The sequence below is a fragment of the Polyodon spathula genome, chromosome 28 (assembly GCF_017654505.1).
Source record: "Polyodon spathula isolate WHYD16114869_AA chromosome 28, ASM1765450v1, whole genome shotgun sequence".
NCBI classification, from domain to species: Eukaryota; Metazoa; Chordata; class Actinopteri; order Acipenseriformes; family Polyodontidae; genus Polyodon; species Polyodon spathula.
Window position 1 is genome coordinate 73338 of NC_054561.1, and position 18916 is coordinate 92253.

The 18916-nt window shown below is 43.1% G+C and overlaps 1 pseudogene; it reads right to left on the reverse strand.

The window, feature by feature from the left end:
• The window catches only part of LOC121301739, a 38214-nt pseudogene that overhangs the window by 13237 nt on the left and 6061 nt on the right, over positions 1-18916 (reverse strand).

Here is an 18916-nt window from a genome sequence, read left to right on the forward strand (position 1 = left end):
ATATAATAATAATAATAATAATAATAATAATAATAATAAGAATAAGAATAAGAATAATATCCCTGCAGAACCCATATTTATTTACACTGATCCAAATGACCATAAACACAAACAAACACTGCACCTTATGCATCTCATGCAACTAAAGACAAAAAGATCCACTGTAGCTGAGATCTTTATATTGCACAATAAAAGCAACACTAAAACCAGGCTAACCCACAGATACAGAAATAACTAGCACCAAAACAAAGCCTACCTTTAGTTAGATCCTTGCCCTCAACAAATCCACAGACTATGTATCTCCAGTAAGCATCAAGAGCAACCCATCTACTCTCCCCCTCATACACGCCAGGTCTGACTGCAATAGTGATATGCAAAGTGCCTTGGGTGTTATCCTTTGATGGGGTTTTTGAATAAATAGGGGTGTGGAAAGGCATATTCTATCACTGGAAAATGCACAGCCCATCCTTCTGGATCCACACAACAATAAAACTGGGATTCAACATTAATGAATAGGCTGTCACAATGGAACTGGGGGTGTGCGGAACCCATAGGCTGTCACAATGGAACCGCAGGTGTGTGGAACCCATAGGCTGTCACAATGGAACGGAAGGTGTGTGGAACCCATAGGCTGTCACAAAGGAACGGAAGGTGTGTGGAACCCATAGGCTGTCACAATGGAACCGCAGGTGTGTAGAACCCATAGGCTGTCACAATGGAACAGAAGGTGTGTGGAACCCATAAGCTGTCACAATGTCACAATGGAACACAATGGAAAGGTGTGTGGAACCCATAAGCTGTCACAATGGAACAGAAAATGTGTGGAACCCATAGGCTGTCACAATGGAACAGAAGGTGTGTGGAATGCAGACAGAATGTTGGTGAAATGACACGGGCAGCCTCACATGGTTAAATCATTCTCTATAGCACATCTGCACAATTACAGGTACATCACAGACTAAAGCATTGCAATACATATATAGAAAATCTCTTTCACAGACAAGTGGGTCTATTTCAGTAATCTCATAAAGCCTTAACATTTATACAGGCGTCAGTTCATTGTATTTTTTTGTATGTTGGTAAGACCCATGAGCAGAGAAAACACCCACTGTTGGATCATTAAAATTGACACACAAAAAAAATCTACAAAGTGATATAAAACATTACGGAGTACTGGCACTCGTTTCTTTAACTCTGCAGACAGAGCTAGGGAGCTGGCTGCAGTGTCTGTACTTACTTTTCATTTGTCTGAGTGCAATCGCTTCTAGGTTGGAAAGAGAGGTAGCATTTAGGGGAGGGAGAGGGGCGAAGGAGCAATGCGACAGGGGGACCGAGGGGGGGGGGATTGTTTTGCAATCACACAGAGAGGAAATGACACAGCATCACGCAGGCGGGTTTGTGTTGATGGCAGGCATGGGAAACGCAGAGGCAAAATAACGGATGGTGGAAGGATTGGAGTGAACAGGAAGGAAGTGGAAAATAAAAAGAACAAGAAAAGAAAAAATAAATCTTGTTAGTTAAAATGGAAGCAAAATGGGGCCTGCGTTAGAAAAGAAAAATCTTTCAATTACCTGACCTGTACAAAAAAATGTAATTACACTGATGGTGTTGTAACTAGTTGTGTTATTACAGAAAGGTTGCTGTTATTACAATGTAATTACACACACGTTTATGTATTTACGATACACTATCACTGATATATAACAATGACTTTGCATTTACTGTTCAACAGAGGTGTAATTAGCTGAAGCCATGTAATGTAAAGCATCCTTTTAATGCACGCACACGCGCCCTAGCTTATTCACATAACGAGTCTGCCAATTACTAATGAGCAATTAAACAACGATTCAACTGCATGTGCTCAAACACTGCTGAGACATTAACAGCTAACCATCTGTAACTCTCCACTCAAGGGTGTCCTTTGAGCGCATGGAAGGGTGTCAGCGTTTAAAAGCCGATGTTCACGCTTCTAAAGGATTGGAAGCACGAACGTATTGTGTTGCTTTGACTTAAATGATAATAATACTCTGACAAAAGAGCAATCCCGCGAATGCATCTGCAACAGCAGCATCCTGAGGGTCTTTAACTATCACTGAACCAATGCAATTGAACGCGTCGCGCAATCCTGTAAAGAGAGAGCACCCAGGAACCAGTCAGCTCAATAAGGATTTGCAATAAGACACAAATCATAAAAACAAGATGCAAAAACAAAACAAATGAACAAACACTCAACCTTACCAGCTGACCCCCAACATATTTCAGGAGAGCTGTAGCAAATATACTGAAGGATCAAAGCCTTTCAGGGTACCAGTATTGCCTGGCACTGCCCTGATAACTGAGCCTCTTACAAGCACACTACCTGTAACCTGGGACCATTTACAACATTACAGAACACAACACCAACTCCCAGGTAATTATACCCTCTGTTACATAAACATAATACCGGCTAGCTCATGTTTTTATAATGTGCCATTGCTCTTCAATGATCCATTACTGCTTTCAGAACAAACACATTCTGTAATAACCAATTCTTTCCAGCAACCAGGTGGACGGCCATTTCACAACAACTCTCACAACTAGCATCTTAAAGCCCTTAGAGGTCTTTATTACACAGAATAATGGATGTCTTTAGGCAAAGGATGACACAATTGGGTTGCACAGTAGTGTTCTACAGCACAGAGGCGTCCCAGCCAAGAGATCCGTATCAGGAATAACTCAGATTCATAACAGCTGACTAAATAACCTTACGAAACACGGCTATAAAGTACATTTAACAAGGGTTTAAAAATCAACGGAGAAAGAGTCTTACTGGAGTCGATCCAGAGACATTCAGATATAAACACAATGAATGCACAATTCTGATTTCTATTACAGTCTCTGATAAACAAATCACTTGACACTGAGCTTACTGTATGATTAAACCCAATTAAAAATGTGTAAAAAAAAAAAAAAAAAAAAATCTGTTTGGGAATTACACAGCTCAAGTCAAGATGAGGCATGCCTTGGAGAATTGATTAAGATCTAATACAAATTCGACATTACAGTGCTTTTAAAAAAAAGTTTTTAAATATGAATGTATAAATACAGGGCTGCCCTGGTAAAGCTTGAAAACAAAACAATTGCATTTTTCTTGAAATGATCTATCCTTCATCTACATCGTTTGTGAATGTTGCTGCTAATATGAAGCAATGCTACGTGGCTCTGTGGCTCTTCTGCACAGCAGAGGCTCAGAGCCAGCATATAACCCAGGTGTACTCACTGCCTGCAGAGGAGGACGGCCGGCGCTGGGTGCTGTTGTCTTGGGGCGTGTCGGTGGGCAGCGGGGGGGGAGGGGGGGGAGTCGGCATGCTCTCTGCTGGAGGGGGAGGAGGTGGAGGGGCTGGCAGCACCTCAGAGGTCCCGTTCTGCTGGCTGGTCCCACTCGCCGCTGCTTCTTCAAGCAAGAGAGACCCCTGGGGTTCAATTAAAGAACAGAGGATGCACAACTGAGATGATTTACTTATTTACAGACCAGCACATCTATATCAGCTGTCCTCAAAGCGGTAATGCAATGTGTCCCTCTGACCATATAATCCTGAATTCTGCAAAAGTCTTGCATCATAAGAGTGATTTAACCCATTACAGTAGACTCATTTCAATCTCTGCAGCTGGACAATTTTATACATTTGCTGCCAATTTTGATGCCATTATATTATACCTTTCGGGAATAAGCAGTTAGTTTACTGTCTAGGGAGAGAAAACAACCCTATGGGAAATACCTACACTGTACGTGCACTGATCTGCTCTGGGGAACTTTTTGCTCCATGTAAAAGGACTCCAGCTGCTGCAGCTGCAAAGCCAACATCAGCTCGTAAAGTGGAGGTCATGCATCAGCAGCCGTCAAGGGATCTCATTCAGATGACTAGCTGGGCTCTGTGTTAGACCATCTGGTGGACAGTCACAGGCAGATGGAGCAAAGGGAGACTCGAATCGGCTCAGCGAAGATTAGACTGACCACCAGCCCACAACACTAAATACCATCCCGCCCCACCATTCCTGGGAATATCTCATACACCCTAATAGCATCCCGAGGAGAGTGGGGCAGATCCACAAGGCTTTCAGAGACCCCCCCCCCACGGCTCTATCTTAATTGGAGCCTGGAGGCTTTACACTCATAGTGTGTCGTTCACTTTGCATGCTTCCTTATTGCACAGATATGAACTAATCTTTTTTTTTCCGGAAAGGAGAGGGCAATTCATTCCAATTCGTTTTGAAATGTAATCATGCTAATTTTGCATTCTGCATCAGTGTCTAAAAAAAGAAATCACTTCAACTGGACGGTGGCATATTATATTTAAACTTGCCCCCACATAAACAAATCACTTTTTGCATGTTACATATGCAGGGTAATAAATGCCAGCTGCTGTAACAAGAGAGAATATGCAAGAGTAAGGTAGCAGGTTATATCTTTGCAGTTTTCATTACAGAAGACAATGAATTAGGCTGGGAGAGGCTCTCAGCCTGGACAGAGGTGCTGAAGGAGATGTAATTGAGCACCCTCAGCTTAGCCCTTTTCTTTTAGAAGGTTTTGCTGTGCAATTGTACTCATAAATCCCTCAGGACATCCTTGTAAACGAGATGATGCACTTCAGTGATTTCTACTGCTTTCAAAGTATTTTATATAAAGAAATTCAGCCAAAGGTTTTGCATCACCCTATGGAGTTAACTAATTTTGCTTCATAAAGTTGAATGAAACCTGTTGAATAATAATGTTACGTTAATGCAATAAATTACATACCACTATTTTCTCATATATTAGTACTGCACTACTTTTGCGATATCATTTTGTTTCTTTGATGACATGTTAAATAAAACATCTAAATTCTGTTAACATAGCTTTTTTTTTTTTTTTAAATGATGTCTTAATCCTAAAATTGACGGTGAAGCAAAACTTTTGGCTACAGCTGTAAACTTTGCCCTAACCTTAGCTGGTAAGTTAAGCTAATCAAATAGACAAACAACCATACTGACGCCTTGCTAATAGATTATCAACTTATTTCATAAATGCGCTTCCAGTACAGTAGCTCTCATACGTCAACACCAAGCCTGTTCCCATGATTAATGACATCACAGTGACCCTGACCCTTAACCTTGCCCCCCCCCCCAGCCACCACCCCGAACCCTCACTTCATACCTTCTCGTTGGGTGCCATGGCCCTGCTTGCCTGTTTGTCCGCCGTGTCGCTGCCGAGTGATTTGTAATAATCCCCAGTACTAGGCTGCTTGTTAAAGTTTCTGGATTTCCTGTTGGAGTCGACTCTTCGCAGTCTCTCTGGGGTGCCGTCTCCTGGAGTCGACTGCGAGGCAAATGCAAAAAGGAGAAGAAGAGAGCTACTGAACAAAATGGAATGCTGCACTAAATGATGACAATTAGCCAATTTTAATAAATTAAAATTAATACATAAAAAAACACCCCTTCCAAACAAAGAATGGTTCTGTAACTTGTACTGAACAAAAGCTGTGTTTGCCTTTTGTTTGCCTTCAATAGAGATTAAATGACACATGCTCAATGCAAATGAGCTGGTGGTGGCGAGCACTGGATAATCTGAAACACACAGGGCTCCCTTGCACTGCAGTCAAAGCCTTTCTGGGCTTACATTCTAGAAACATCCACCACAACCCTTCCCAAAGGGGTGTGGACGTAACTTACAGACCCCCTCGTCTTTTTAATTTAGGAGAAGTCTTTTGATTTTAGTATTTTGTGCATGCATCGATGTCATCTATAAAAAAAAAGTACCAGCACTTTATAATCGTCTCGTTAGCCAAAATCCCTTCTGCACGGCGCTCAGGTAGATGCAGCAAGCAAGCAATTGTCAAACCCCAAGCTCATTTCTGCAGTGCTGGTGCTGTTGCAAGCAGGGTTGCTTGCTGTAAATCAGGGGTTTTCAATCAGGGGTTTGCAGTTTTCAAGGGGTGCAAATACAGGATCAGGTTTCAGCATCAGGCTTGCAATAAAAAGGACTTTTCATTCATCTCAGCTTTCCAGTAACAATTCTACTGAGCTCTCGTAAGCTTTCCAGTTAACCATTACAAAGGAGTTAGAGGCTCAACAGCATTACAGCAAGCAGGTCCAAGAGACAGTGCACCTGCCTAAGGTACTGTATGTAGACACAAGAAATACTTCAGCTATTCTTTTATACTGTATATGAAAGCGACCTGATACAGCAGGTTTTACTTACTTACTTCCTGCTAGATAACAAAAGGTAAAGAATCTAGCAAGCAATGCTATTGCTTAGTGAAAGGATCACTGGCTTTCTCATTGGCTAGCCATTGTTCCTTGTTAAGGAACTTGGAATTTTCATTCCAGCAAGAGTTTGAAGATTCTATGCTGGTTCTCAGGTTTGATTAGGGCCATTCGACTGGAACGTGATTGCCTTGTATATTGTACAGCACAGAATTCAGTTTCTAAAGCTAGTTGAAAAGTTGGTGGGACACATCCGACAGTCAGAACTTCTGTGAAAACTACTTCACATCCATTGATGATCCACTGTTACCTAGCAGACTGACCAGCCTCATGTCTGAATGCTTGCTAAATGGTCTTGCTGTTTTATTAACAATGATCAGTGATCTGTGTTATACTGGATAGATAGATATGGTTAACAGCAGCTTATAAAATATAATGTCATTTGTAAATTTCCTGCTGACATAGCTAGAAATTTGCTAGTTAAAGTTTTCTGTAAATGTACAGAATTCACTGGACACCATATGTTTTTTCTGTCAGCTGTGTATTTTCCTAATGCAAACGGAGGATTTGAATGGCCAGCTTCACACAGAAACAATAAGCAAATCCTGCAGTGACGACTGTCTGTGATTTTCCCTTCATTTTACAATACAGGACAACAGCCAGTAATGCCCAACCCTTTCATTTTCTAATACTTTTATTAACTTATGACAAATAACAGACCAGTCCTGCAATGAATAGTGAACAATTTATTCTCAGCCACTGGCTTTTCATTTGAAGTTGTCCGTGTTTAACACAGTTTGCCCATATTGCTTCTAAACTGTGTTGTTTCTTGAGTACTTTCCGATGCTCACAAACGGAGATAAAAGAGCATTCAGAACAGAAAATAGGAGGCACTTTTTTACACAGAGAATTGTGGGAGTCTGGAACCAACTCCCCAGTAATGTTGTTGAAGCTGACACCCTGGGATCCTTCAAGAAGCTGCTTGATGAGATTCTGGGATCAATAAGCTACTAACAACCAAACGAACAAGATGGGCCGAATGGCTTCCTCTCGATTGTAAACTTTCTGATGTTGTTATCTGTACAGAGACACAAAGCGCAGGGAATACAGTGCTCTGATTGGCTAGTGAAGACAGCGTGGTTTGGAATACATGACATGCAGCACATAGCTTTACAGGAATGTGTTGATAACCAGCTAGGGGAACTCCGGGGCTGCGCCAGTTCAGAACAGCACACTAACACAACCAACACCTACCCTTTCACTCCTCCAGACCACCAGCCTAGATAACTGTGGGGCACCAAAATTGTTCCAGCACAGTTAATGACACTCTCAGCTAGTTCTGGGATAATACTGTTGTCGCTTGTCATTTTCGTATGATCACATTTCTTTGTAGCATTAATGTAACTGAACCTCAACATCAAATGAATGTATGTTTATGCCATGCAGAACAAAGCATCTCTGTATTTTGTCCCTTTTTTATTTCCTAAGCAATCATACCAAGTTAGGGTCTAAAATGGCTTTTGCTGTTTCCAAAGATGCATGTTTGCATACACCTACACTGTTCCAGAACAACCTTACGGATCGTTTGAAGTTCACAGAATACACAGCATACACCCCCAATACGATTGAAACTAGCTTCCGATTATAAACATTCAAAGGACAGACCTCTTTGAATGATATACAGTATATTGCAAAATCTGCACATAGTGTTCTCCCACAATCCATAATGAATCTGTGGATGTATCTGATCACTAATCCATAATAGAGAGCATCATGATTATATATATATATATATATATATATATATATATATATATATATATATATATATATATATATATATATATATATACATATAACCATTTGAAATATATATCAGGATGGATCTAAAAAGCACAACTCCTTCGACAAGTACTCGAGTCTCTGACACATACATTGTAATTACCTTTCCTTTAATCTGTTTCCCTCTTTTACTGCCTAGTCTGAATATATATATTTTTTTTAATCAGACTAGTTCCATTTGAATTTTATAACCTGGGTTCATCTAGTAAGCTATATACAGAATTGATATCCCAATATTAAAACACTTTTATTGTATGATTGAGGGTCCATAAAGTTATGGATAAACCATCCTTATAAAAGCCTCAGTAATTCATTGAACTGGTACGAAAGGCAAACTGTTCCCTTACCTGCAAGTTCCCTGTCTGTCTCCAGCCGCCTGCCTTGCCTGCACTGAACAAAGGCTGTGGACTGCAAAGAGCCCAGGTGTCACCTGATCTCTAGTCCCTGCTACCTGTGTCACACTACCTGCCCTCTCACTTTACCCATGTCCCTCATTAATAATCCACACCTATCACATCACAGGGACAGGCATTACATCACTTTCTAGTCCTGGTCCAATCAGGGAGCTGCAGGCTTGCATCTCACATGCAAAGAAGTGCATAATGAACTAGCTTTGCAGTTCAGCTGAAAAGGTGGGTGCTTATGCTGGTTTTAGAAGGGATTGTTGCATTTCAGAACAACGCTGCACTTTTGCTGCAATCTGATCTAGATACATGTCACAAATTCGGCTGATTGAATCTGGAGCATACTTTAATAATCTGTTAAACTACAAGCATGCATGAAATCAGACATGGATATAATAAAGCAATAGGACACTTCACATGCAAGCCTTTTTTTCTTCAAACTGTTTGGAGTACCTGTATCGTATGCCTGCATGTTGGGGCTGCATGTGACAGTAGTAGCAATAACAGAGTCCTGTTCTGGAAGTGCTAAAGCTGAGAGAGGGCTCCCTTTACAAACACAGCTAGCAGCTCTTTCCTGTTGCATAGTAACAACGTGGGTAAAAACAGAAGGCCAGACACAGAGGGGATTAGCGATGACCTTTGTCCCTAATTACGAAGGATCAGCATTTGGGTTTCCTTGCAAAAAAACAGGCCAGTGAAGTAGTTTCAGGAAGCAATTGCTCTCAGCTGTGTTTCGTCAGCTTCATTGGGTTTGCTCTCAGGTGTATATTGCCTCGCTATTTTTGAAGTTTCGAGTCAATTGTCACTTTCAAAAGTGCTACGCCAAAGCAAGTTATTTATTTCCGAATGGCACGTTTTACATTTGTGTTACATTTATATTTTCCATTCAGTTAGGTTTGCCAATAAATGCCACGGTTGGCACAGGGCATTAGTATTTTACAACATGCAAACTGGATGCAAATCTCTGATTACAATAAATACCCCACTGCTACTGTCATTGCCTTAAATAAGCTTGGCGGTCACAACATAACACTGTCAAGGGGGTGTTTGCAAAGCCACCAGAAGCAGATTGACGTGAGCAGCCTGCAAGGTGTTTACACTGTTCTGCAGCGATATGCGAGCTTTCTACAACAATCACAGCAGTAATGTGTGCAGCCTTGCACAGGGACACACCTACAGTGCTATCGGCAACAGCTATCAGTGAGTTGGAACTTGCCGTCTTGCCCATTGTGATTTGAAACCATGAAGAAGCTGCTTGCTTGTTATGTATGACAGTCATTTGCATGGCAAATCAACTAGTTGCACAAGGGTCAGTCGGTTTACATAAAGGGGTGTGCTGAGTATTGCACGTGGGGTCAGCGCTGGTTCTGATCTGGTCTTGTCATACAGCATGTTGCCGCGTTTCCTTTCTGTGGTGTGCCGGTTGTCGTCCCCTGATTCTTGTGTGTGTGTCTTTGTTCCTGGGCTCCTGCCTCTTTTTGTAGACAACCTCAATTAACAGTATCTCTGCCTGCCTCCTGAGAGGAAGCTGTGTGTTTAATTGTTAATGATTCAGGGGCAGCAGGATCATTAGCTGGGAATGGACACAGGTGGGAGCAGAGCGGGCTTGCACACACGAGGGACCACTATTTAATTAAAACAACCCCCATCCAGTATCACCTGAGCTTCACTGCCACGCACTCAAATATACATACACGGTATACAGTGCAAAATGTACGTCAGCGTTTGTACACTGAGGACATGTTTGTATCAGTGTATATATATATATATATATATATATATATATATGGGTACTTAGAATGGTGATCATTGAAAAATAGGAAATTAATTTCCCACTTAAGTCAACCACCACCAGTCGTACTGCATTGCTAGTTAATTGATCTGGGTTACCGCAAAGCAATCAGGCCATTACAATGTTTTGCATGTATTCAATCATCTCTCCAGGGCAGCGGTGCACAACCCTGACTCTCTAGACCCAATCAGGTCCTGAGTAGGTAAAACTGAACAACCAAAATTTCAGCATTCGCTGATCTCAAGGTGCGTCTCTGAGCATAAGGTGGCCAGCAGTTCCTGTAAAGGCCTGAAACCATGCAGCTAGTGCAATTAAGTAACTTAGACCCAGACTGGAGTAAGGACCTGGACTGGAATGGATCGTAATGCCCACTGATATATGGATACAAAGACATATGATTGCAAGCATTGCTGGAACCCTGGCGATTCTGAATTTCATTGGAAGCTGACGCAGCTTAGAGTAAATCGGTCCGTGATCGTGGGATAGCGAGGCTTTTGAACCAGTATTCAGGGCCCCCCCGTTTGTTTGGTATAATTAGAATAGAAGAGCTAACTCCGTTGACCTTTCACCTGTAAAACGTATCCCTTCGGCCACTCTCGTTCTCCTGCCAGCCGCACACAGGGCTCGCGTTTCTGAGACACACAAAACAGAGCAGACTTCGCTTTCAGCGGCCCGAAGCCATGATGAAAAGGAAACACACACTGAAGGGATCGGTGTGATTGACTGTGGAATCTGCAGGGTCATTAATAATCAGACCTGGCTGGTGCACAGTGTGGTGCTAACTGTACCTGCGCTACAAGAGCCAGACCCCATTATTCTCCAGCTAAAACACACTTGCTGTGTATTTCAAAAATGCATACAGCACAGAACAAGAGACAAGCTGCATGCGTAAAGATCCGATTTTAAAATAGGTCTTTTTTGAAAACATATATATCGAAAGATAATGCAAATTGCTGTACGCAAAATCTATAGTATATCATCAAGATGAAACAATGAACAACCGTGCTGAGGATGATCTTCTACCTTTAATGCCATTTACAACTTAACTGTTACACCATCCTCACAGTGCAATTAAAGCAATTAAAAGCCAGCGCATCAAAGACTTGCCACCTTCATTAGCGCTGTGTACAAACCCTGCCGATAATACACAGCCTCATTAGCACGGGGCTCAACTACTTCATTGTTCGCTTTCCCCTGACCTCCGCCCACCAGCCCCTTTGCAAACACAGGAGACATCCCTGCCCCCGAGCCCCCTCTGGAAAGGAACATTGTTTAATTGCAAAGCAAATGAAGCGATCAGTGCACAAACCGAATGGACTGAGCTGTGCGCCTGCCTCTAATCCCTCTGGGAATCCACGTAGCTTCACCCCAGTGACTGTGCTCCAGTGTCCTCCACGAGTCTCGTGGAAAACGTGCTGCTGGACAGGGCTGCAGACTAGCTGAGTGAATGAATGCAGGGGGTCAGAGACGTGGTTTGCAGCACAGCTCGTTGGAGAGAGACCTGACCGCCCGTTTCAATCAACAGACCTTGAATGGTTGAATGTTCAGCTGGGATGCATCAGTAGCTGCCACTCAGTATCTCTTCATGCAAACTCTTTGCTGTCAAACCTGTGTTAGGGGTGTGCAAAAACTCATACTCACACTCAGAATTGCCTTTAAAGAAGTATTTACCAGCAGCCATTCAATAAATCCATGTGTTAATAATTTCAAAATAAGAAAAGCTGTCCTTCCCTCACCTTTACCAATAATTTCATAATTGGAAGAAAAGCTGTCGTGACCGTCCAATGAAAAGCCGTCTGCCACTGATTGGTACTCCGTTGTAAACGCGAGGGAAGGACCAGGAGTACGTGTTTTTGCACACTGCTTGAATCACTGCTTGCGGCTTCACTTGGATGCCACGAATTGAATTGCCGTCATGGTTAATGCAGAATCCTCATCCTCATGTTGACATGCCCCCTCTGTCGAGACGTGTTCTGTCCCGTTTCTAACGTCATCGTGAGCATTTTTATGCTGCTAATGAAGTGACACGTACAGATGTCAGCTGCAGCGCCCTCTGTGGCCCATGGTGGGCTCTGCAAAGCGTCAAAGAGATCTATTCACCCTGCACATATACTGGTATTAAAGTTCTGTTGCTACAGCTCCCTATATAGAACACTTTTAGGCAGTCCCTTGAACAAGTATTATAAACATGTTCAACTGTACTTCTTATCTTTTTCTTAGTTATAGGTCTGATATCAATATTTGAATTCTCTCTCTCTCTCTCTCTCTCTCTCTCTCTCTCTCATGTTGTCCCGGGACTGGTCTGCCTACCGTGACTGCTGCAGTCGCTGGCGCTCTTACCTCCTTCTTGAGGACCCCGCTCTCCAACGTGCCGCAGGTTGCTCTTGACGTGCAGGTAGACATCTCGGCGGAGGGCTGACTCCTCGGGGTGCTGGGTGCCGGGTACCCTCCTGGGCAGGTGGGGTCACTCGAGCTCGAGCGTGGACGGGGGGGACGGGGAGGGGGAGAGAAGGAGGGTGGAGGAGGGGCTGTGGGGGCTGGCCCTCCTTTCTTCTGTGCCTCGGATCCCAGGTCTGGGTCCAGCATGTCCATGTATGCCTGCATGTCTGTGATGGCTGTCTCCGGAGCCCCTTCAGAAAGGAAAACAAGACAAATAAGATGGAAATAATTCAAATCACATTTCTGCTAAATCTTGTATAAATCAGTTTAAATATGAAATAAGATAGCGTTTTAAAAAGACACCCAGCTACCCGGGCGATATTAAGTTCAAAGAACAAAAAATGACAAGGCTGGAGTTTGCAAACCTAATTTTTGCTGTGCTGGTTTGGACCACAAGGTGGCAGTTTTCACCGTCCCCAATGGCCAGGCAGCAGCACTGCGCCGCAAAGCAAAGCCGCTCCAACTGGCACTGCTGTTCCCGGCATTGTTCACCAATAATTGGACATGCACGGTGCATTAGCCATGAAAAGATGTCATTTGTTCTTGTATATAAAGGGCGATCAGACTGAAGAGTATCCCAGATTTGAGACAGCCATTTCATGTTGTGAATCATGAGGTTAAACAGCTAACCCTGCACCTCTGTCTGGTTTTTAGAAGCAGCCCTGATCAATGGAGTGGTTTAAACCACCGAGCAATGGAGCAGTGTCCCCCCGCCCCCCCCATTGTGCGGTGACACTGACCTGGCCCTTGGGGCCGCATGGAGCCGCTCCTCTTCTCTCCCGTACTCGACTGGCTGGAGTTGCAGGAGTCGTAGTTGGAGAGGGTGCTGGAGGGGGAGCCGATGTCGAAGCGTGCCTGCTGGGCGGAGGATGACCTGGTGGTGTTGGGGGAGGACATCCCCGAGTCGGGATGCTTGAACTCCAGGTCTGCCGAGGGGTCCCGCGACAGCACCCGGTGCCCCACGCTCTGCAGGGAGCAGTCCCAGTTACACACTCTGCTGTGCAGCTCAACAATTACACAGCTACCCAGTGCACCACAACTAGACAATTACACTAACACAGTGACACTGAGCTGCATCCTTACAATAGCACTGGGCTTCATCAACAACAAAAAAATTCAATGATATCTAGTAATACCCTTATTAAAGTTTCCCATGATAAAAGCATGACAAAGTGTAATAAAGCATAGTGCAAGCATGGTGAAACATAGGCGAGCACAGTAAAGCACAGAGAGATATGGAAATGCATTGTAAATCATGGCATATGCATAGTATAAGCATGGGGAAAGCATGGGAAAACTGAAAGATTCCTGTGAAAATGTACTTAAAATGTGTTTGATACCCAAGAAGTCTTTCTCAAAGTATTAATTTACTACACAGCTCAAACTAATCCATTATAACTGCACAGTGCTGTGCTGCTAATCAAATACAATCGCCTAGTGGCCCCTCTTTCTGTCTTTCTATTTAGTGAACCAATATGAGCTGAGCTAAAGCTACCAGAACTCACTGTGCTAATCCACAGTAACAATTCCAATGAGAACCTTCTGCTTCAGCCCCTCTCCGCAATTACACATGAGGATCGGCTGGGCAGAGCTATAGCGAGCACACACTAGGTTCAATTCGGCAATTCATTTATACATATTCACTGTGCTCAGTAATAAAATAAAACAATGATCATTTCCACCCTCACGACTGCAAAGCTATACGTTCAAATGCATTCAAACTCTTACATAAACTACTTCCAAGCAGGTTTCATTCAACTAGAACGCAAATATCTAACTGCAATATCTGAAGGACGTTGACGTCTTAACCTGCCTGTTAACTGTTCCCTAGTCATTTGTACACTTCCACTTACTTAAGATGTAAACTTGAATAAGATACAGGCCCAAAAACATGCATACGTCTTGCAAACATGTTAAGAAGACTTCAATCCATTTTAAAATCAGCTTAGGCTGGCAGTTAATATCGGATGCATTTTTTCTATTTTGTTTTCCATCCAGATTCAACGCTTGTTTAAAGCCATCTGTTTTTCTGCCATTAAACATTCTCTGCAAGGATTAGCGTGGGTCTGGAGTAAACACCTGCAAGCTGCACAGTTCATTCTGTGACCCAGCTCTTTCAATCCCCTGCACTCCCGAGCAACGACAAAATAAATAACAGAGCAAGCAACTCTCCTTACATGAGTGGTACCCATCTCGATCCAGGCTGCAGCAGATTGATTTCATCCACAACTAAACCGGTAGCTCTGTTTTCATTGCAATCTCCTATCCATACTGTGCATGTTTCAAGGACCAGAAAAACACACGCACTCACTAACACACAGCTCTCCTGGGTACCACATAAATGTCCCCTGTTCTCCAAAGAGCTGGATAAAAATACAGCTCAGGCCAAAGCAAAAGAGACTGGGAGCTTCCCAGGTGTGCCTCCCTGACAACGTTTTTAATTAGACTCTTGAAAGCCTTCCTAATTAGAAAAAAACCTGATTGCTTTAAGGACAGTGAAAGGAGGGCAAGTGGCTCGGTCTGCTCTGAACCGAAGAGTGAAGTGTTTCACCTCAAGGTTGATGGCTTTGATATCCAGTCCGATCCAGTAGAGGCGCAGAGGGTTCTGCTTCTGATTCACTCCGTGTCAATTAGAAACAGCTTTTAGAAGAAGCATTGCGCCATCCCCTATATTTTGCATGAGACTGTCATTCAAATCTGACAAGTGCTGCCAAAAATTTGAATGAAATTTGAGGCGATAGTGCATTTTTGAACTGAATTTAAGTGGTGTCAGCCAAGTGCAGAAAAATGTGCATGTGTGCAATCTGTGTTGTAGTGAACCTCTGTCTATTGCAAGCTCATGTTCATAGCTGCACCCAAGTAGCGGATATACAACATGGCTTGGTGTCTGGTTGTGGTTAGTCAATGAGGAGAACTAGTGAGCAGTATTTGTTATTTAGTTGAAAAGCCTGATCTGTTCCAAACTGTCCCAGTGCACATGGAGTCAGATGGCAACCCTACCTGTGCTACACTTCTTCACAGTATAAAGTGCTCTTCCCTGGAAGTGTGTTCAATCAGATCTCAGACGAGGAATAGGAAGCACAATGCTTGGTTGTCTTTGTGCTTCTTAGTGACCTCCAGTATATCCCCAGCCTTTCTAGTTCTGCCTGTGCAGAGCAGTCTGCTAACTGACTAACGCCGCGATGGAGCGTGCCAGTGTGCCAATGGCAGGAGGGCGTCCTCACCATGTTTTCCACGTTGCGCAGGTACTTGGCGCACTGCGTGTGTCCGTTGTATTCAGCCAGGTCCGTGGCTGAGAAGCCATCATGGTCTCTGCTCCCCAGGTCCACTCCGTTCACCACTTTGCGCAGTCTTGTGCGCAGACAGTGCGTTGTGTTCCCGTGTCCCGTTGTATTCAGCCAAAGTCCCCGTGCGGAAAGCCATACATGGGTTCTCGGCGCCGCTAACGCCCCAGGTCCACTTCCATTCACCCCTAAAATCTACAACACCTAGAAAGCGAAACACAAAAAAAAAAAAAAAAAAAGGAAATTGTACCAATTCAAAAAAAAAAAAAGAAAGTGAACACATTAGAGAATGAGGAGATGAAATCCCACATGGAATTGAAAGAGTTAATCTACCTTAGGAAACACTCCCTTGAGGTTTCAAAGTGCTGGAGTGCAACAGGGCTAATTAAACTTTACAGTGACACCTGTTGCTTTGGGAGAAAAGGTCTACAAGCACTCTCTAAATAATCCTTTTACAGCAACATAGAGCCACAAAACCAGCCAAACAAAGGCAGCTGTATCTTTACAAGCTGGAATACAAAACATGTAGCTGATTTTGTCCCCCTGCCCCCCCAGGGAAGCACCATTAGGTAATAAGACCCTCCAGTAACATGTTACATATCTGTATGCGTGAAACAAATCATACAGATAAACTGAGGGTGCATTATATTGCCGAGGTGTGCTGCATTCCAAATGGAAGCTCCAATGCAATTTTGCTGCCTGACTTAAAAATATATTTAAAAAAACGAGTCCTTAAAGTTTTACTAATATGGGGCCAATTGAATCGGGAAATACCGAGTGAGTGTTGCACTGTAAAAAGGCTACCAAGGAAGCCCCCCCGACGCCCAGCCCCCAGCACATGAAGCCCCACCTCAAGCTCCCCGTTCTCGGCCGCGTCGTGCAGGGGTGTCCCTCCCCAGTGGTCGCTGGTTATCTCCCCTCCGTGGAGCAGGAGCCAGCTCAGGACCTTGGCATGGCCACGACTGGCAGCAAAGTGCATGGCGGTGGCACCATCGTCATCCTGGTCTGACAGGCTGGTATCAGTGAAGCTCATCTGGGCAAAGAAAGCAAAAGGAAACGATATACAAAAAAAAAGAGGTTTAAAAGGACCAGGGTAGCTTGAGCAGGTATGTTTTTATAGAACTAATACAACCCATATGGGAATGTGTATTTGATACTGACATGGTTAACTGATTTTCACTATTTTATTATATTTTGATACACACATAAAGTTTAGCTTTTTGGTTTCTCTAACAACGCTGTAAGAAAGTTCATGACTGTTTTATGTTTAATAGCCCATGATGACCCAGCTCTCAAGATTACCTGTATTAACTGCAACCTACCAGCCACACAATGACAGTGTTGTGCCCCATCTGGGCGGCAGCATGCCCGGCGTACATCAAAGCCCGCGTCATTCCGTCATTGGCTCTTATCTGAGACTCCGCCCCGCAGTCCTTCACCAGGTATTGGACGGGGGGGGGGGGGGGGAACGACCTCCATGTCGGCAAGACCGTTCTGACAGAGGATTGCAACCATTTCTTGGTTTGAAGGCAAATTGACTCCACACTAGTGTGAGATGTTGTAAACTTGTATGTTATATTGAAGTCACTCTGGTTCATGGGGTGTTTTTGGTGGGGGGGGGTGTTGTTGGGGTTGTGGGTGGTTGTATAAAGGCTGTAATATATATATTATATATATCTATAGATACAATTAAAACAGTTGAAGACAATTTAAATATAGAGTAATATATAAGATATATAGTAGATAGAATTGATATATCAACTATTATAATATCTATATAGTGTTCCCTAATAGATAAGTGGACTGATATGTGAAAAAATCTGTAGATGTTCACAAATTACTCAGATGAAAGGTAGGCTTCCTGGGTAGACCGTACAGTCATAGAGATTATCAAGATTCTATGAAAGGGGCGTGGACATGGGGCTTTAAACCAAGACTATGATTCGAGAACATGTACTGCTGCTGAGATAAGTGACATCTGGAAGACAATGCTCTGCCTTATAAAAGTTTCCCATAGTGACAACAAAAGTTTAAAAAAAAAAAATAAAAAAAAAACAAAGAGGAAAAAGGTTGCTGTCCTCGTCACAATGTACCCGTCCAGCATAAGTAGACCCCTTTCTGCGTATATTTTTTGTATTGATGTGCCATGCAGAGTCTAAGAAGCGAACACTAAGAACCCAGGTCTCCACGAGCCAATCAGATAATACCAGGGTGAGCTGGAGAAACAACCGATCTGCTGAGACAGTGTATTGTGTAATAATTCCCCTCTCCTCACGCAGTGATCATTGCAGGATGTCAGGTAGTGAACACAGGCTCTGGAAAAACTAAGCAGGGACTCTGCCTGACAAGTTAGCACTATCTGCACATAAGGAGATTATCACGACAGTGGTTTTGGCTGTAATGAGAAGTGACAGCTCCGCTATACCTGAATTGCATTCAAATCTTTGATACTTCAGACTTAAAAAAAAAATTAAAAAGTGTGTGTAATCACCAGATTACTTGACTCTCCAGAATGTTAAAATACAACAATGAAAAAATAGCATTGAATTTGCTTTCCAGGGAGTTATTGCAAGTTATTTTTTGAAGCTGACCTTTGGTACTCGTTTACCTGCAGTTTGGTGACATTTCGAAACTGTATGTTAGAGATATTTTTTACCACTTTGAGCTCGTGACAGGCCATTGTGTTACTGCCCTATTACCCAGAATTTCAAAGTGTGTTGCTATGTAAGCAATCGTTCATAATGCCTTTTTCAGAGTTTTTTTTCTCTCTGAGAAACTGGGTCAAAGTAAAAAGGATAAGGTGTCATCAAAGCAGCTGTTATTCTGATAAATGACATTCCTTTGATTGGACAGCTGATTCGAGGAAAAACAGCCTTTGTAAACAAACAAAATGTATAAGCAAGGGGAAAGCATGGTGAAAACCCTGCAATTTC